The 20,702-nt window shown below is 51.5% G+C and overlaps 1 protein-coding gene across 6 annotated transcripts in view; it reads left to right on the top strand.

The window, feature by feature from the left end:
• TPST2 (tyrosylprotein sulfotransferase 2) overlaps window positions 1–20,702 on the top strand; it is a 56,490-nt gene that overhangs the window by 15,966 nt on the left and 19,822 nt on the right. For 2 of the 6 annotated variants that reach the window (XM_082416330.1, XM_082416331.1), the window contains exon 2: window positions 19,477–19,548. The exons of the other annotated variants lie outside the window; for them this stretch is intronic. The gene's annotated coding sequence lies outside the window, so the exon portion shown is untranslated. The remainder of the gene's footprint in view (window positions 1–19,476; window positions 19,549–20,702) is intronic. 6 annotated transcript variants of the gene reach the window in all.

Below are 20,702 nucleotides of genomic sequence, written 5' to 3'. Positions count from 1 at the left end.
GAGCCTCAGCAGTGTCGTACAAGCAGAAAGCGACAGGCCCGCTGTGCAGAGAGGGGCAAGAGCAGGGGGCCAGGTCGGAGGTGATGGCGGTTTGGGGTGCTGGGCAGGGCTGAGTGGTGAGCTGGATCAGGCTCATGGAGGGGAGGGGGTTCACAGGGATCTGGATTCTCTGGCTTGTACGACAGGGAAGCCTGGAAGGGAACCAAGGTCAGGAGATAACGTGGTGAGTTGAGGTCGCCCTGGGAAGTCGGGTATTTCATGGTTGCTGTGCAGAGAGGGGCCCGGAGAGGGGCCCAGGGCGAGAATTCTGTTCAGTAAGTATTTAGTGCTAAGTATGCACAATGCTCCACTCTGGCGAGCAAAGCACTCAAGGACCCCAGACAGTAAGTACGGGAAGTCAGTTACGGGCCGTGTTAGCTACTGGGAAGTGCTGGGGAGAAAAAGACAAATGGTGCAGGTTAGGGGGGTCTGGGGTGCTGTGTTGGTGGGGGCAGGGTGCAGTGTGAAATGGGTGCTGGGGAGGGGGCGTGAACGAGGACAGGAAGGCCAAGTGGATGTCTGGGGAAAGGGCGTCCAGGCAGTGTGCGTGTGTGTGTGTGTGTGTGTGTGTGTGTGTGTGTGTGCGCGCGCGCGCGCATGCGCGTGCGTGTACGGACCAGCAAAGGGGCCGTGTGGCTGGAGGAGAGCGAGGCAGGGCAGGTGCGGAATGAGGACAGAAGGCAGTGGGCAGGGTTGAGCCTCTAGAGCCTGTGGGCTGTGTGGGGACTGGCTTCTCCCGAGTGAAGTGGGAGCCACGGGAAGATTCAGAGCAGAGGAGGGCCGAGACCTGATTTCCATCTTCATCCAGTCACTCTGGCTGCTTGCTGACAATGGACGGAGGAGACTAGGGCGGAATCAGCGAGGCCAGTTAGCAATTCGGCAGGCAAGAGACCTGGGTACCTTGGTCCAGGGTGATGAGACGTGGATACACAAAATACAAACGCCCAGCAAGTGTGAGTGATGTGGAGCAAGTGGCTTCTGGCTCTGGTTTGGTGGGGGGTTTTCTTCTCTTTTTTTATTGTGTTAGAATACGCACAACATAAAATTTATCATCTTAACCATCTTTAAGTGTGCAGTTCAGTGGTATTAAATGTCTTCACATTGCTGTTCAACCATCACCACCATCCATCACCCCAGTAACTCTTTCATCCGTCTTGTAAACTGAAGCTCTGTACTCATCAAACACTGGCTCCGCATCCTCCGTCCCCCAGCCCCTGGCAGCCACCATTCTGCTTTCTGTCTCTATGAACTTGGCTGCTCTAGGGACCTCATATAAGTGGAATCATCCAGTATTTGTCTTTCTGTGACTGGCTCATTTCGTTTAGCACAATGTCCTCAAGGTTCATCCATGTTGTAACATGCATCAGAATTGCCTTCCTTTTTAATGCTGAATAATATTCCGTTGTATAAACTACCACATTTTGTTGATATATTCATCTATCGATGGACACTTGGGTTGCTTCCACATTTTAGCTATCGTGAGTAATGCTGTGAGTAAAAATACCTCTTTGAGACCCTGCTTTCAATTCTTTTGGGGAGATACCCAGACCTGGAATTGCTGGATCATATGGTAATTATATTTTTAATTTTTTGCAGACCCTCCATACTGTTTTTCACAGCGGCTGTACCATTTTACATCCCCACCAACAGTGCACAAGGGTTCCAGTTTTTCAACATCCTGACCAACACTTGTTATTTTCTGTTTTTCTGGGTTTTGTTTGTTTTTAACATTAGCCATCCTAATCCGTGTGAGGCGGCATCTCACTGTAGTTTTGATTTGCATTTCCCTGATGATTAGTGATGCTGAGCATCTTTCCATGTGCTTGTTGGCCATTTGTGTATCTTCTTTGGAGAAATGCTCTTTCAAGTCCTTTAGCAATTTTTGAATCGGGTTGCTTGGTTTTGGTTGTTGAGTTTTAGGAGTTCTCTACAGATTCTGGGTATGAATCCCTTATCAGTTCTATGATTTGCAAATATTATTTTCCCGTTCTGTGGTTTGCCTTATTACTCTGTGGATAGTGTCTTTTGAAGCACAGAATGTTTTCATTTTCATGAAGTCCAGTTTGTTTATTTCGTTTCTTTTATTACCTATGCCTTTGGTGTCAGATCCAAGAAATCATTGCCTGGCTCTGTTTTGAAGGTGCAGTTGACAGGATTGGCTGCAAGGTTGGGTTGGGGTGGAAGAGACAGAGAGGGGTCAGGGCTTCTTGCTGCCTCTGAGGCTTTTGGCCCGGGCATAATGAGCTGCGCACAACTGGAGTGAGTTAGGGGGAGAAACGAGGAGATTAGCTTTGGATACGTTAAGTTTGAGGTCCCAGCTCAACGCCAAGTGGAGGTGACGCGGAGACAGTTGATGGCCAAGTCTGGTGTCGAGGAGAGAGATTTGGGCTGGAGATGACAACACAGGAGTCATCAGCCTGTGGGGAGCAGAGGAAAGCCTGGCAGGAGGGAGGGAAGACGGTGGCAGACAAGTAGCAGAGTACGAAACCTTTTCTACCTGTGCCAGAATGGCCGGGATTGGTCCAGCATAAGGAAAAAGCGGAAAACTTTCTCACACCAAGCGGGAGAGAGAGAGCAAAACAAGCAGACATCACCTCCTTGGCCCCTGATCAGAAGCCACCCCAGCCTGGTGGCTCATTTTTTGCATGTGGGTTTGGGGGGTACGTGTGCCAGGCACTGGGATGTGAGTGGCAAAATCGGGGGCCGAGGCTCAATCCACTTTTCTGTCCCTGGCACCTGGCACCAAGCCGGGCCCTGGGAGAGAGCCTGGCAGCCAGAGGTCCTTGAATGAATGAATGGAGTCCTGTGTGTTCCTCTGGAACGAACAGGAAAGGTGTGTGGGTGGGAGGATGCCCAGCTGCATTTGGCGAAGTGTGATTCTTTAAGACTATTTTTATTGAAGTCAAGCAGACATACAGAAAGGTGCACACATCATAAGTGGACCGCTCGATGAATTTTCAAAAGATAAACATGCCCCTGTGACAGTACCCAGATCAAGAAAAACGCATGCCCAGCACCCGCCCCCCAAGACACCTATGCCCCCTCCAGGCTCCACAAAGGGTGACCACCATCCCAAAGTCTCCCACTAGAGATTAATTTCACCTGTCTTTGTACTTTATTTACATACAAAGTGCTTTACATACATAAAAATGCTTTACATACATAAAAACTTATGTTCTCTTTTGTACAGGCTTTTGGGGCTAATATCTCAGCATAATATCTGAGCGATTTACCCATATTTTGTGAAGTTCTGGCTCGTTTTCTCTCCTGGCTGTTCAGTATGGATGGATTTATTTGTATTTGCTTATTTATTCATCTTCTTGTTAATGAGCATTTGAGTAGTTTCCAGTTGAGGGCGGTTGCAAGTAATGCTGCCAGGAACATGACATGTGCTCTGCGGTGAACAGTTAGATGCATTTCTGATGATATATACTTAACGGTGGAATTGCTGGTCATAGGAAAGGTGCAAGGTCAGCTTTTGTGTCTTATGCCAAAGAGTTTTTCCAAAGAGATTGTGCCAGGTTACTCTCCCACCCGTGGAACATGAAAGTTCTGATCGAATCACATCCTTGCTAACGCTTGGTATTATCCTCTTTTTTTTTCTTTTTTTAAACCATTCAGAGGTATAGTGGCCCCACGTTGTACTTTTATTTTGCATTTATTTCCCTGCTGGATAATGAGATTGAGCGCCTTTTCACATGCTTATTAACTATATAGATAACGTCTTGGATGACGTGTCTCTTAAAATTTGCCCCTTTTCCTAATGGGTTGCCTCTCCTGTTCTTATTGATTTCCCAGAGTTCTTTATGTATTCTGGATACAGATATCTTGTTTGCCGTATATATTGCAAATATCTTCTTCCACGTGTAACTTCTTTTGATCAGTAAGAGGTAGAACCAGGAGTTTTGAGCCTCCAAGTCATTGATTTGAACACAGGTCAAGCCCTCACCTGTCTGAGCCTCAGTTTCCCTCTCTCAACACTCTGCTAGGCTAGAGTGTTTAGCCTAGTGCTTGGTGTGTAAACGGAGCTGGCACTGTTATTAGCATCTTTGCAGGGATGAAAGCCCTGAACTAAAACAGGCAAAACTAGCCCCGTGGGGCTTTTCAGCATAAGTCATCCCTGTTTCTTGGGTCAGTTCTATAAATATCTATTAAGCATCTACTCTATACCAGTCGCCGAGCTAGGGATTGAAAATATGGCAGTGAACAAGACCCAGTTCCTGCCCTTGGAGGAGGTTGCACCGGGGTGAGTGCAGTGGGCTGTGGGAGCCCAGAAGAACACGAACCGGGCTAGGGCATCATGGAAGGCTTCCCAGAGTAGGCGAGCTTCATAGTAGAGTATACTTGGGTAAGCCTCTTCTGTTTAGGTGCACGCTTGGGTGCCTTCTGTGTACCAGGCACTGGTTTCCAGTCAGGAATGATTGTGTCCCCAGGGGACACTTGGAGATAGTTTTGGCCGTCACCACTTGGGGAGGGGACGCTACTGGCATCTGGTAAGTAGAGGCCAGGGATGCTGCTGAACAGTGCACAGGACAGCCGCATAACAAGAATTATCTGGCCCAAATGTCGATAGCGCTGAGGTTGGGGAACCTCTAGATGGACCATGCCAATGCCATGTGAAATTATTATAAGGGGGATGAACAGAGGGACCAGGAATGTGATCTTGGATGTCAGAGAGGGCTTGAAGTGGGGGATGCTGAGGAAGGACGCGGATGAAGGAAGTGGAATTGGCAGGAGATGGGGGATGCTGAGGAAGGACACGGATGAATCACGGTGATGGGAGCTCAGGGCGTGCTTGGAGATTCCACTCGTGTCTAGGCCAGGCCTGGAAAGGAGGTGTGAGAGGGCTGTGGGGACCAGGCAGTTAAGGACTGAACCTTTGTGTCTGCTTCGGGAGCCACAAGCCGCTTGTGGCTGTTGAGCCCTCGAAATGTGGCTAATGCAGCTGAGGCACTGAATTTTCTATTAATATAATTTAAATTTAGATTTCAAAACAGATACTCCATTCCATTCTTGGAAAACTTTTAAATATGTGTAGAACTATTCGGGGATGTGGATGTACTTTTCCATCTGTGAATTTTATGAACTTTAGCTACAGATTGGGTATTTCTACTGACAGTTGATCATCCAAATTGAGATGCATTGATGATAGAAGATACAGCCCCAATTCCAAAGAATTAGTACTAAGAAAGCAAGTAAATTGTCTCATTAATCATTTTTATATTGATTAATAATATTTTTGGATATACTGGGTGAAATAAAACCTATTATGAAGTTTAAGTTCACCTTTTTCTTCTTACCTTTTTAATGTGGGTGCTGGAAAATTGACTTTCACGTGTGGCTGACCTTGAACTTCTACTGGATGTTGCTGTTGTAAACCGTGGGGAGGAGCTGGAGCGTCGTGCCGAGGCTGAGGGCTCATGGAAGGGTTTAGACAGGGGGTGACGTGGTCAGGTTTCTGTGGCAGCTACACCCTCTGGCCACAGTGGCGAGAGAAGATTCCAGAGGACAGGTCAAGACCAGCCATAGGGAGACCGAATAGCCTGGAAGGCCTGAGCTCTGGCCGCAGAGAGAAGCTGTGATGTCCCAGACAGGTAGTGTCCACTGCCAATCCATGAACAGGTGGCCAGGCTGGGCCCCCAGGGAGGAGGAGCGTTTGGGGAGAAGCGGGCACATCCTGGGACTGACCAGTCCTTCAGAGGGGCCTCACTGCTAAGAGCCGGTAGGAGAGACCTCGGCCGGTACAGGTCCACCTGTTCCTGGTGGCCACCGCTCCCGACACCCGCCAGCCCCAGCCTGGCCTGCACCCTACCCTGGCTGCTGCCTGCACCCCACTCAGGTTGGATACCCCGCCTCTTGCTGCCTGGCCCTGCTCTCCACTGCTTACCAGTTGTGCGACCCTGAGCAGGTGGCTTTCCCTCCCAGCGGGCCACCGGCTCTGCCTGGCCTCACCCATGTTGTACGGAGAGTACAGGAGAGATGATGGGTGCTGACAGGTGACGGGTCTTCCTGGGCTGGGTCTTTTGGGGATGACGGCATGGAGCCCGGGGGGAGGAACATCTGGTACGTTCTCCAGTTTGCAGGGGTTTCCCATCTCCGATCCCTGCACCACGTTCCCATTTCACAGCTTTGGAAGCTGAAGCTCAGAGAGGCGAAGCAGCTTGCCCAGTGTCACACGGCACAACAGAGGCAGGATTCTGATGAGGAGTCTGACCCTGTAAGGCCCAAGGCCACCGCTCCCATGGCCATAGCTCAGTGTGTGATGAAGGGCAGGATGCGGCACCTCTCTCAGCCTCAGCTTCCTCATCTGTCCAGTGGGGAGCATGGCGACGCTGAGCACAGCCGACTGCCGTGTAGCGGTAGTAAGTTGAGTGCAGCAGCGCAGTGCCAGCCCAAGGCAGGGCTCCAGATGGCGGCTACTGTTTGTTGACTGATCTGCACATAAGTCCTCACGGCAGCTCTCCAAAGTGAGTGGCATGAGCCCATTTTTCAGGAGAGGAAACTGATGTGCAGCTAGTGAGAGCAAAGCTGGGGTCCGCACCAGCTCCTTGGCTCCAGAGCCCTTTCCTTCCCCCATCCTTGCCCTTATCCCGGAGTCCTGGCGTCACCTCCTGTGCATTAAAGGGCAGGTGGGCACCAGGATCCAGCTGGTCCTTTGTCCTGGATGACTGGACATGAATGGGCACAGGGCAGCTTCCCCGGTGGTATTTACAGAAGCTCCCCTTCCCTCTACAGAGCTGCTCTCCCACAGGATGTCTTCCTTTGCTAGGTGAGCAGCTTTGCTTTCTGAGAGCCAGAGTGCTTGGGCGGGAAGCTGGCATGGAACATGCCCAGGATGTGGCCAAATCCTAAAAGCCAGAGATGGCAGAGGCCTTAGAAGTCATCAGCCCTGGGTTTTGGTTGTCTAGCCTCAGTCTCCACATCTGGAAAATGGGAGGAATCGTCAGCTCGGCAAAAACAGTAACATCTGACAATACAGAGTTGGTGCAGATGGGGGAATTGCAGACCGTTGGCAGGAGGGTCTTTGGAAGGCACTTCTGCTGAAACGTAGAGGATACCTGGCCCCCAAGCCAGCCAACTGCTTTTAGGTGGCTACTTAGAGTGGAGCCGTGCTTCTCAAGTTTTAATGTGCGTGGGGATGCCTGGGGGCTGGGTAAAATGCAGACTCTGATCCTGTACCTCTGGAGTGGGACTAGCAAGCTTCCAGGGAGCCCTGCTGATGCATTGTCAAGGCCGTGGGGTGCCTCTCACTCACCAGCACAAGTAGGCATGTCCCTTTGTGATGGGGCGTGTTGCGTCAAAGATGAAAATAGCCTAAATGTCCATCAGGAAGGCTTTGGCCAAATGAATGGTCAGCCATCCCTGCCGGGGATGCTCTGGAGCAATTAAAAAGAGGGAGGGAGACCCACTGGGGTCCTGCACGTTGATGTGTCTTGTCTCCCGAGAGGATGGCAGTACTCTCTGAGTGCCCGGACTTTGCCTGTGTCATTAACTGATGTGGCCCCATGCTAAACAGGGCCTGGCACACAGTAGGTGCTCATGCAGTGTTTACTGAATGACAGAATCAGTATGCTGACATGGGAAGATCTCCCCAACCTGGTGTGGAGTGAACCGAGCCAGTTTCAGGTTACGTGTGATCCAGGGCCTCTCAGCCCTAGCATTACCAACATTTGGGACTGGATGATTCTTTGTGGTGGGTGCTGGGCCTTGTAGCATCCCTGGCCTCTACCCATCAGATGACCCCTAGTTGTGACAGCCCAGACTGTCTCCAGACATCGCCAGTTTGCCCCAGAGGGGCAAAATCAGGCCCAGTTGAGATCTACTGTGTGATAGGACAGTATGTGGCTAGAAGGAGGAAGGGTGAATGGAAGGACCAAAGGATGGGTGTCTGGGAGGGTGGGAGAGAGGCCCTATGTAATTTCCATTCAGATATGATTTTGGCTGTAACTTCATAGAAAGCAGGTGTGGGGGGCTCCTCCCTAAGACGATCGACAGTGGTTACCTCTTAGAAATGAGGGAAGAGGACAAGACTGGAGATTTTGCTCCAAGGAGACTTAAGCCTTTTCTCTTATTTTTAAATATGGAGGTTATAACTGTGACTTGAGTAATTAAATAAATTTAAAAAACAGGGATGGTCCAGGGACCCACTTCTAGAGTGCAGGGATTTAGTGAGAGTACACACCTGAAGTGCTCAGCACAGCACCTGGCACCTAGCAGGAGCGCAGTCAAAGGAAACGATTGTTGTTTTATTGTGTTGCATCCCTCTGGCAGCCCCTAAGCATATGAAGCAGTTAAGCTCTTCTTTCCATATGGGCAAACTTGAGCTCAGAGATGGGAAGGGACTTTCCCAAGGTCACACAGCAAAGTAGGAGCTAGGCTTGACTGGAAATCGGTCTTCATGGCTCTGATGTAGGGACCACTTCTCCTGTGCCACCCTGTGTTCCCTGCCGGGCATCTGGACCTCCTGGTCATCACATGTGAGGCTGTGTGGGCTGCTTCAAGTCCCCCAGCTTGTTGATCACTTGATGTTCAGCAGCCCAACTGGCACCCAGGAAGCGGGCAAGGCCGGAGGTGGCAGGGCTGTAGCCTGTGGCAGTTGCACTGTGGTTTGGCCCAGCAGCACTGGGAGGACTGCCAAGGATGTGGAGCCTGTGATGAGGACCTTGGCGGAGACAGTCCCTGTAGGTGGGCGCTGGCAGCCAGCCCTGTGCAGCTGCAGAGTCGTACTGTTTCTCTCCTGCTCAAACACCTGCCATGGCTCCCTAGTACCCAAGTCGAAATTTCCTTCCTGTTGAGTTAGCATTCCATGCCCTACAAAAGATTCTCTATGACATTGCTAGATTCCAAATACTAATACTGGTAGTAATAATAATAGTAACAATAATAATAATAATAGGGCCTAGAGTACTTACTGTTTGGTAGGCATGGTACAAAGTGCTTTTCATGCATTATCTTACTTAACCCTTACAAAAGCCCTATGGCACTGCTGCAAGTCTGATTCTAATTGTACAGAGGAGGAAACTGATGCCCACAGAAGTTAAGCGTCTTGCCCAGGGTCACGTAGCTCATGGCCCCGCCAGGATCTGCAGCCTGACTCCAGAGCCAGGCTCTTAACCAGGAGGCCAGCCTACCTCATCTTACTAGGAGAATGAACCAGCATGATGCCAGCAGGGAGGAGCCTGGGTCGGGTGTCTGGAGAGCTGGGCCCAGGCCTGGCTGCACCATGACCTTGCTGTGTGACCTTGGCCAGACTCTCTGGGCTTTCACCAGGCTTCCTCCAAGGCCAGCTCTACATTCCGAGGCTTGAGGTCTCAATATTGTGCAACAAACCTAGAAATCACCCAATTTCTTTTTTCCATTCTTTTATTTTATATCACACCATTGATAAATATCCACTGTAGAATAGTTAGAAAATTCAGAGGGAAAAAAGGAGAAATTAATGAAGCTCCAGTTAGCAGTTTAGGGTATACCTTTCTGGAGTATTTTCCCAACATAAATATCTACCAGAGTGGAATCAGATAACCTTTTTATCCCCTAACATCACATCCCAGATGACCCATAGGGTAATGAATCCTCCTTTTTTTACGGTCGTATCCGTAAAAAATAACAGGTCTGTTATTGTTGTACTGTGGAATATTTAATTAGGGTGTCTAGTTAGAGATGATGATAAATTAAGAGCTGGCATTTACTGAAATCCTCCTCCTCCCGGGTCCTGCCCTAAGCACTTGCCTCAGTGGTCATCACAGCAACCCTCTGAGGTGGGCAGTTCAGCCCCATTTTACAGATGAGGAAACTGAGGCTGTTGAAGTTAACCAGGCCCAGGTCTCCTGGCCTGTCCTTGGCAGAGCCGGATGCGGCCCCAGCCCCTCCCGAGCCCTCCATGCAGGCCCTTAACCACTGGGCAACCCTGCCATGTGCCTCACCTCCCGTGTTCTCAGATGCCCTGTGTCTTTGAGGTGGGTGCGCTGTGACTGTCCAAGGAAAGGGAATGAAGTGGCTGCCCACTGAGCCCAGTGTGTGGAGAGGTGACACATGATGTATACAGCCAGAGCTCAATAAATGCTCATCTCAAAGCAGAAGTTGCAGTAGGATTTCTCAGGGCAGGTGGAGACAGAATCACTCCAGGAGGAGTGGGGCTTTGTGGGGACCCATTTCCACCACTCCACATGGATTTCCTCAAGGGACTCCCAGCATCCTTTGCTGTCAAGGCCGGGGGTGGTTTGGGGGGGGGGTCCCAAGATCCCCAGCTCCTGGGTACAGTGTGAACAGAACTGTGTTCTCAATTTAGGGTTTGCAGATACCCGGGTTTAGTCTGGAGGAATCCCAAGACCCAGGGCTGAGATTAGGTATATGAGGCACTTGACTTGGGTACAGAATTTAAGGGAGTGCCTCAAAGCTCAGCAATCAAGATAAATACTGTTTTAATGCAAATTAAAAAAAAATCGAAACCAACGGGTGAACCTTGAAAGCATTATGCTAAAGGAAAGAAGCTAAAGACCCCGTTTTATGTTATTCCATTTATATGAAATGTTCAGAAGAGGCAAATCCATAGAGACAGAAAGTATTGGGTTGGCCATAAAGTTTGTTCGGGTTTTTCCCTAAAATGTTATGAAAAACCAGAACGAACTTTTTGGCCAACCCAATAGATTAGTGGTTGCCAGGCGCTGGGGGGAGGAGGGGTAGGGGATGTAGCTTGAGTGCGGGGCTTCTCCGTGGGGTGATGAAGATATTCTAAAATTGATCGTGGTGATATTTGCACAACTCTGCACGAAAAACCGTTGAATTGTACACTTTAAATAGGTGAATTTACAATATATGAATTAGAGCTCAGTAAAGCCGTTAGCAGAAAAAAATCTAAATCGATGAAAAAATATCCATGATGAACAATATGTCCACATTTTAAACAAAGACAGGATCAGTATTACTGATTTGTTTCCCTTTTGCCTCAGGCTCTAATACAGCTTAGCATAGTGCCATTATTTATCCTATTTAAAAATGTGATGTTTTGTTCGTCGTTGTTTTTGGGCATTCGTTTTTAAACGTTGCATTAAAATGTTATTGATCTTGATTATTGAGTTGGGGGCACCCCCTTAAATTTTGCGGTCAAGGCCTCATCATCCCGGCCCTGCCAGGCAAACCTCTCGCTCTCCGTTGAGTCGCCAGGCGCTCCCTGGCCACTTTCTCCCTTCCGGCTCCCATTGGACAGATGAGGCCGGTGAGGCCCATGGCAAGAAAGGCTGTGAGTTTGCCTGGCCTGAGGCTAGAGTGGAGTCTCCGTGTCACCTCCTCTGGCCCAGAGCATTTGGCCTCTTGGCCACCTTCTTCCCTCTGTCCTCCGTCTCCTCTCCTTTGAGGTGGTCCCTGGATCCCCCGGCACCTCTCACCTGGCCTCCAGCCCTCACCTTCTAAGCCATCCTACACTAGAAAAAGCCGGGTCCACCCCCAGAGCCCCAACCTTACCAGCACTCACCACTTCCCACTGCCCCCAGGATAACCCCAAGCTCCTTACTTACAGCCTGGGCCCCCGCCAACCTCCTTTCCCCACCCTCTTGCCCCCCATTGCTGACTTCTGTCTCACAGGTTCGTGTGGAACCCATATTTATCCAAAAGCTACAGCATCAGCCTCAGCCCTCTGTGCTTTCTCACAGTTAAGCCTCCATCTCACTTAAATCCTCGCCGCAGCCTTGCTAGTGAGAGTTGGTGGACCCATTCTACAGATGAGGAAACTGAGGCCCAGGGAGAGGAGAGGACACCGCTAGGGGCCTGGAGCAGAGGCAGGTGTACACCCGGGCCAACTGACCACATACCTGGGACTCTGTCCTCTGCTGGCGACAGAGATGCAGACGCCTTGTTCTGCTTCCCCTCAGGGCCCTGTGTGCAGTGTCTGAGGCCAAGGTCACCCCCACTCCGGTCCCTGATGTCCTCCACCCACTTCTGACTGGAGTTACTCTCCAAGGTCACGTGCTGGCGTGTGAGGCCAGCATGGGTGGACGTCACATGCCCTTCATAATAGTTCTATTGTCTCTGATTTTTATTTATTTATTTTTAAAATTTATTTATTTATTTTTTCCCCATGCCACACGGCATGTGGGATCTTAGTTCCCCGACCAGGGATCGAACCTGGGCCCCCTGCAGTGGAAGCGCAGAGTCTTAACCACTGGACCGCCAGGGAAGTCCCTTTTATTTTTTAAATAAAATCAAAACAACTAAACCACACCCCAGAATATGCCATCGAGCTTTTCCTGGTACACACCCTTCCCATGCTCTTGTTCGATGGTGGAGGGAGGAAATGGGCAGGGAGAGGGAGGAATGGGAGCCCAGGGCCCTCCTGAGGCAGGGGTGCAGCTCCTGGCTCTCCGAGTCACAGTCTTTGATTCTCAGGGGCCCAGGAATCTGGATAGGAAAAAAAATGACATCTTTATTTACACTAATTAGCATCTCCAGGAATCAGTGTAGGTGACAAATTGCAATCATAGTAGCAGCAGCAGTTGGGCCTTGGTCACCAATAGAAACCATATGTATCTTCATATCATATTTCTGTTGCCGCAGACACCTCTACCCATCACAACACGCAAATGACAGTCGTTACGAGGCCCACCCCTCGATCTGGTTATTCATGGCTTTAATCAAGCCGCGTATAGGTGACAGTATCACAGCGTCTTCATCAGTGTGTTCTTAGCCAGACTCGACTATAAATGGTTTCCTTTTACGCCTACGTAATTGATTCCATTTAAAAACACTCTTCTGGGGAGGGGTCCATAGGTTTCACCAGATGGCTGACGGGGTCCATGGCAGCGGAAAGGTCAAAGACCCGATTGGGCGTGGGTTCAAGTCCTACCGCTGCCCGGCACCACCCTGAGAGCATGGGCAGCCGCTTCCCTAGTCTGCATTTCTTATTTGTGTCCTGATCAGAGAGGTGCTTTCTCCCTCCGGGTTGTGGGAGAGTCAGTGATGGTGCTGGACGCTGCCCCGTGCGGGGTCCGTCCGGCTGACCATTGGGTGTGGCCCTGGGAGCGCTAGCACCCGGATGTGCACGCCCCCTGTCCTGGGGTCCATCCCCCTCTGGGTGGCTTGTCTGTCTGTCCTGTGTCTGTTGCCCTGACACTCCTCACTGGCAGACCTGTGTCTCTCCTAAGAAACGATGTCACTAAGCTCACGCCGTGTGCCAGCCTCACGACAGCCCACCAGGCGGGTGCGCTTTGCACCCTTATTCTGGAGAGGAGGCAAGTAAGGCCCAGAAAGGAGAAGTCGCCAGCTCAAGGTCATACAGCTGGTGGGTGGGTGAGCCTAGATTGCACCTGGGCCTGTCCGGCTCTTGGCCTCCGTGCTGGGACCACTGCAGTCCCCGAGCCTGGCCAGTAAATAGCCCTCAAATGCTGAATTCAGTGCCCCACGCAGTGTTTCATGGCTCAGGGGGAGGGGCAGCGCTCGGTAAATGCAGATCCCTGGGCTCCGTTGGGGAACTTCCAAATCAGAATATTTGGGGGCAGGACCCAGGAATCTGCCTTTTAAGAATTTCAGGTGATTCTGATGCGCGCAGAGGTTTCGAACCACCTTAAAGGGGAGAAATAACAGTGATACAGTAACAAAGCTCTGAGCGCTGTCTCTCAGTTCATATTAGCAGCCACAGACGAGAAAACTGAGGCGCAGAGGAGATAGGTAGCATCGCTCTTTACCTCCCTTGCTCCAACCCAGGCTGCATTGCTAGTAACCACCAGAACCGGGACTCCAAGCCCAGTGTGTACAGCTCCCACTACAGTGCTCATCCCACCCCCCACCCCTACTTCTGGAAGCTTCTAGACAGAGGAATGGAGACAGGTTGTGTGTGTGTGTGTGTGTGTGTGTGTGTGTGTGTGTGTGTGTGTGTTGTGTGGCGTGGGTGCAGGAAGCCCGGGCCTTGCAAGGTCACCCTGGCCCTTTCCTGTTTATACTCTTTATCAGGCAGGGGCCCGTGTGTTCCCGAACAGGAAGCCCAGAGGGAGGGCTGCGCCAGGCGCTGGGGGCAAGGCTGGGACATGGGAGCCAAGAGGCTGAGCTGGTTACTGCCCCGGGCAGCTGCATGACCTTGGACATGCATCGCCCCCATCCATGAGTTGGGCAGGGTAGCGGTTTGGGGGTGATGGTTAAAAGCTTGGCTTCTGGCATCAGACAGAGCTGGGTTCCACTTCAGGCTCAGACTGTCCCTATCTGTGTGACCTCGGGCTGCACACTTCACCTGTCTGAGCCTCAGCTTCCGCCTCTGTCAAACGGGGCTAATAAGCATGCCTCCCCTACTCCCCGGGTTGTTAGGGGCAAAATGCACAGCAAAGTGCCAGGCACACACAAGTCTCTCTCCTTAAATCTTTACTTGGCAACAGGCCAGGCACCGGATGATTCCGTGTGCGCACGTGCATTTGTTTTTCTAAAAAATATCAAATATTTTCCCGAGTTGCCCATTCTTCTCACCAGAGGCCGGCTGCCTGAGTCCTCCCACTAGTCCTTCCGAGACTGGGCCCAGAACCCGAATATACACCGGCTTCCACGGTCACCCGCGGCATTTGCGTTTTGTGGGTTTGTCCCAGTTCCCCTGGGAGCTCATACAGAGCAGGGGCCTGGCCCACAATGGCCTGAGGGACGCATCGAGGTTGCCGCCTGATTTCGTAAATGGTCTCGGCTGGAACCCAGCCATGTGCGTTCCTGGATGTGTTGTTTCTGGCTGCTTTCACGGTGCAGAGGCAGAGTGGGTAGCTGTCACAGACCCTCTGACCCACGGGGCCAAAATCGTTGGCTTCCTGGCCCTTCACAGAAGTTTGCCGACCCCGCCTCACCGGGCCACTGGCTTCTTCGTCTTCGGGTTCCTTCCGGTCTTCAACCGCGTGCTGTGATGACAGTGATCATGATATTCAGTGCTAACGTTTTTGCACGTCCGTGCTGGGCACGGTGAAGTTATGGAATTCCTCATGACTCTCTTTGTCCCAAGTGTTACTCCCATTTCTCAGATGGCAACACTGAGGCTTGGAGAGCTGGATTGACGCAGGACACCCAGCCTCTGAGTACAAGAGCCAAGAAGTAACCTCCGCCCTAATCACTCCCCACCCTGAGCTTGTGCCAACAGGGTGCTGAACTGGGCCTCTGAGAGGGAGGCAGGGTGGCACGTGGGGGTCCAGCTTTGATCATTTTAGGTCAAAAAAAAAATGCAAAGCTTGTCAGGAAAGAGAGATCCTGGATCTAGGAGCATGGGCTATGGAGAGAGAGGAAGATTTGGGTTTTCCTTTTAGCTCCCCCACTTACCAGCTGTGTGGCCTTGGGCAGGTGAACCTACCTCTCTGAGCCCCAGTAAAGAGTTGGTTAATAAGGGAGAGTCAGATGGGGTCATGGACAGGGTAGTGAGGACAAAATTCCGTGATATATGTAAAACCCTTAGCTCAGTACCTGGTGCACAGAAAGTGCTTGGTAAGTATGAGCTAATATTTCGAAGGCTACGCTGCAGCCTGGCTTCTCTTCTTTCCTCTTGAGCCACCCCATGGTGCTTCTTATGCTCAAGCCTCATCCAAAATCTCGGAATTATTCTTTTGCCTCTTCCTCTTGCCCCATTGGATTCTGGCAGGCTCTTCTTGGCTGGCTTCCCTCCGGAGTGGGTTGGAGGTCTCTGATCCCCAGGGATCCTGAAGGGGGAACTCTGGTCTCCCCTACTCTGCTCTGGAGGCTTGGGGCAGTGAGGTCGCAGGGCCCAGCGGGGTAGGTGGTCACCATGGTGATGGAATGTTTGGGAGCTGGTTCCCACTGAGAGGGCTTGCAAGGCTGATAGCTGAGCTTGGGCATGTGGCCACCAGGTACCCCTCCAAGGCTCCTCTGCAAGTGCCATGACCTGCCCCCTGAGCTGGCGTCCTGTGCTTCAGCCCCCCACCCCTGCCCCCCAATCTTGGGAACCTCTTGATCTGCCGAGCTTGGAGAAGTCATGCAGAATTGGAAAGTTCAAGTGAGTCTGACCCCTTAGGGCATGTCTTCCCCCCCACCGGGGGCATTACACAGTCACAGTCGTGATTATCTGACATGCTGGTTTCCTGGGTCCCCACCAGAACATCATCTCCGTAAGGGCAGAGGCCTTGGTGTGCTGCCCTTGACGTGTTCCAGCATCTACTTCCAAGCATAGTACGTGCTCAGTAAACATTTGGGGAATGAATGAATCTGGCCTAAGGGCATCTTGAAGACTGACCAGCCCCCTCCCCTCCCCTTCCTTCCAGTGGTCATTCAGGGCAGCCCATGGGTCAGTGGGAAGGGAGCGAAGTCCTCTCCCATCCTCTCCTGCTGCCCCCATTTTATGAGCCAGGTGACACGAGACCAAGGATGTTATTGCTAAGACAGAACCAGATTTGGAAACTGGCTTTCCCTCTTAGTAAGGCACACTTGCTATGTGCCAGGTTCTGTTCTAACATGTTCTAACATTTATACTTCCCAATACTCGTATGAGGCTAGTTCCACATTTACACTGGCCACATTTCTAGTGCCCTGGTGCCATACGTGAGCCTCCTAGGAGGTATTGTTGTCATCTCCATTTTACAGAAGGAAACTGAGGCTCAGAGAGGTTAAGTGACTTGCCAAGATCACACAGCCAGTAACTGGTGGAGCCGGGATTCAAGCCCAAGCAGTCTGACCCCCTACTATGGCTGCCATACAGTTCAAAAAATACTAGCCATTTTATTATTATATAGATCAAGGTAATATAACAACACCATGTGTTTTTAGGAGAAAAATATTACCACCTACCACCCCTGTGGCATTTTGAGTCTGTTCCCTTCTCATTTTTCGTACATGGGGTTTGTGTTTGCTGGTTGGTTCGGTTCACTTGGTGGTTTCGCTTTTTGGCATAGTCGTGCTTACCCTGCACCCCCATGGGCCTTTGTCATCCGTAAATTGGAGAACCAAGGCGCCCTGTCCCCGCTCCGCCCTGCCATTGAGTTGTCGTGAGGATAAAATGAGGTAGCGGTGTGGAACACCCTTGGTCTGCTGTTAAATATACGGTGGTGCTTAATAAATGCTGATGTTCCTCCTACAAGAAAAGGAGGGCTCAATGACCCCTCCCCATGCCTCTCATGTGTCTTCCAAGTCTGTGTTATCCAATAGAACTTTGTGTGAATGATGGGAATATTCTAGATCAGGGGCCTGAAAACTTTTTCTATAAATGACCAGATAGTAAATATTTCAGGTTTTGCGGAACACGTAGAATTTTTCTTATTGCTGCTGCTTCCCCCTCCCTCTCCCCAACCCTGCCCCGCCCCGCGTCCTCTTCCTCCTCTTTCCCTTAAAAAAAAAAATATAAAAGTCATTCTTAGCTTGCAGGCCTTACAAAACAGGCTGAGGGGTGGATTTCGCCCAAGGGCCATCATGTGCTGACTCCATCCTAAATGTGCTCTGCCCAGTATGGTAGCCCCCAGGGGGCCACTGGGCTCTTGAATTGTGACCAGTGCCAATGAGGAGCTGAATTTTAAATTTTATTTAATTTTACTTTATTTATTTATTTTTAATTAATTTTTTAAATTTTATTTTATTTTGGCTGCGTTGGGTCTTCGTTGCTGCACACCGGCTTTCTCTAGTTGCGGCGAGCGCGGGCTACTCTTTGTTGAGGTGCGTGGGCTTCTCATTGCGGTGGCTTCTCTTGTTGTGGAGCATGGGCTCAGTAGTTATGGCTCGCAGGCTCTTGAGTGCAGGCTCAGTAGTTGTGGTGCACGGGCTTAGTTGCTCCGTGGCATGTGGAATCTTCCTGGACCAGGGCTCGAACCCGTGTCCCCTGCATTGGCAGGTGGATTCTTAACCACTGCGCCACCAGGGAGGTCCCTATTTTACTTAATTTAAATTTAAATACTGACCTGTGGCTAATGCGTCATGTCGGAGTCTTGGCATCGCAGCTCTGAGTGACTGAAGGCTCTGACAGCCCCGTTTCACCACCCTGAAAGGGGCCGTGGGAGCTGCCCGCCTGGCAGGCCTCTTGAACTCTCTGGCATTTCAAGGGCTGCCTGAGGGCAGCTGGGCCTGAGCCATCTCGTCTCCGGAAAAGCTTCAAGGGCCCTGGTCCCTAATTGTGTTTGTTGTTGTTATTCCAAGAACCAGGCTTCTCTTCACTGGCCACCCATATGCCCTGGGAATGCCAGGCCTGCGTATTCTGTAGCTGCGAGGAGGGGGAGGGGCTGGGAACCCGTCTCCTCCTGGGGTTAGATATACTAATCCCTGGTATTTCAGGGAGAGGAAAAAAAACTGTATAGCGGCAAGGAGAGAGCGAATAGGAAGGGAGAAAGGACCACAAAAATGGTCCTACGCCCAGTGTATTTGCATCATGGCACAAATAAAATAATCGCTGAGATTTTTGAGTATTTGCTATTGTCTTGTTTAAACCTCCCAATAGCCCATTTTACAGCATAGGAAAACCGAGGCTCAGAAGAACAACAGTCTACCTAGTCAGGGAATCATCCAACTCCAGAGCTGCATCCTTAAACCACCCCCCCCAACCCCACCTCTTGGGCTGGGACGAAGCAGAGGGAAGTTGAGCCTCAGACTCTGTGACTCTGTGAAGAGATTTTTGCTCCCAAGCCTCAATTTTCACATCTGTAAAATGGGAGAAGGCGAGAATTGGACTAAAAATCTGCCACCCACCCCCTCCCCCAGTAAATGGTAAGGACATAGTAGTGACATGCACACCAGGATCCCCTTGGTTCCACATCAGCCAGGCTTCATGCCAGACCCTATGAGTTCACGGCCCATTCCTTTAATGCAGTGGTTAAGAGCTTGGCGTCAGAGTCGCACAGGTGTGGATGGCGATCCTGGTTCCCCGGGTCAGTTGCTCTTCCTCTTGGTGTCATTTCCTCACCTGTAAAATTGGGAGTATCGTACCTTCCTCGTTGGGGGATTAAATGGCACAAGGCACTCACAGCAGGCATTTGGTCCGTGTTAGGTGGCAGCGGCGGCACGGCATTGTCCAACTCCAGGGGGCGCCATATTTGTCATAGGCTGGGTACGCAGTGCCCTTTGCAGTTGGGCAGTGCACAGGCTGTTCAACCATACCCAGTAGTTCGAGATGGTGATTAGTGGTACAGTGGTGGTGGTTGTTGCCTCTTGTTATATTTACTTTTCCTGAAGTCCAAGGTCCCCGGGCCAAGAAGGGAGAGCCCGGTTGTAAGAGACCCATTACTTCCTAAGGCAGCAGTGCCTCAGATTCTCAGCTCACACCCCTCTGCCTGAGAAGTGGGCCAGTTCACTCCCTGGCTGAATCAGTGAATTTAGACCCCAGCTTCAACATCTTGGGCTGAGGTGGCCTGTCCCTGCCTTGCCGCTCGTCCCCCAGAGTCACTGCCGGGCACCCTTGGGAAGCCCAGCATCCCCTTCTGCCCCTCCGAGGGGGCCCAGCCCCTCTCCATAGCACCCACCCCTAATGCACCTAATGCAGCGTCTCTTCTGCCTCTGCAGGGCTCAACCCGTGGAGAGTCTTAGCAAGCAGCCACGAGGGCTAGATCCCAGGGATGAGAGTGTCCAGGGGAGGTAAGTGCTTCCTGAAGGTCCCCCAGAGACCCAGCTCCTCCAGGGACAGCCCCCAGCCTCCTGATTGGGCAGCCGAGCAAACTCCCCCAGGCAGCTCTCTCCTCTGTTAGAAATCCGGTGCCAGACAAAACTGGATCCCAGCAGCGTGGAGAGGGCAGGCCTCTGCTCTTCCTCATCCCTTAGGAAAATGATCCTCCTGGTGATGGGAGAAGGCTGAGTCCCAGAGCAGGCAGGACTTACCCGGCATTAGTGAGCAGATTCAAGGCACGGCCAGGATCAAACCCTCTGCGTGCTACCTTCCAGCGTCAGTGTTCTTGGTGTGCTTGCTTTGCGCTTCACACAAAAGCTCCCTGAAGCTCATAATAGCTCCCTGAGAAAAGGTTCTTGTCATCCCCCCTTTTTTGGAGGAGGAAACAGAAGCTCAGAGAGGCGAAGTCCGTTGTCCGGCTCTCCAGCTGGCAAGTGGCAGGGGCTGGGTTTGAACCTGGGGCTGTGAGACTCCAAGTCTGAGGGTCTTAGCCACCATCCTCACTGCCAGGTTGCCGGGACACCTCCCTCCACAGCGTCCAGCAGGGTGGTGGGGACGGAGGGCAGGCCGGAGCCCCTGGACTGGGCCCTCTGGCCCTCCCTGGAGTGGGCGGAGTCTCTGGTTCCGGGTCCGGAGCCACCTTCTGCTCCTTACGCTCCCAGCTGCTCTCCCTCTGCCAAGCGGCCCTGCGTTGCTTCTCAAGCCATCCTCCCGGTCTGTGCCGTCTCCTGCTGACGGCTGACTTGCCCGCTTTGAGCTGTTTTCTCCTGGCGACTGAGATGAGCCCTTCGCTGGGTCCTGTCCAAGGACAGTGGACAGTTCAGCCTCAGCCTGGCCTGACCCAGGCCTGCCACTCCAGCCATGCCATCCATCTCGGGCAAGTTGCCTCTTCCCTCGGAGCTGCTTGCTGGGCAGGAGGCGTCCCTACCCCGGAGGTGGCGGAGAGCATCCCGCTACGTGAGGCGTGGAATAAGCTTTAGCAGAGGACGTGCTCTGTAAATGTAAGACGCGCGGCTCAGTGCTTTGTTTTGAAGTGCTGTAGCCAGAGGAGTGCTCAGTATTAAGCAAAACTCATGAGTTGATAACGTTTTTAAAAATTCTGTCTATCCCTTCTTCCAGGCCTTTT

The sequence above is a fragment of the Balaenoptera physalus genome (genome assembly GCF_965194825.1).
Source record: "Balaenoptera physalus genome assembly, chromosome: 12".
In the NCBI taxonomy this organism is placed as follows: domain Eukaryota; kingdom Metazoa; phylum Chordata; class Mammalia; order Artiodactyla; family Balaenopteridae; genus Balaenoptera; species Balaenoptera physalus.
This window is presented reverse-complemented; position numbering and strand designations above follow the sequence as displayed.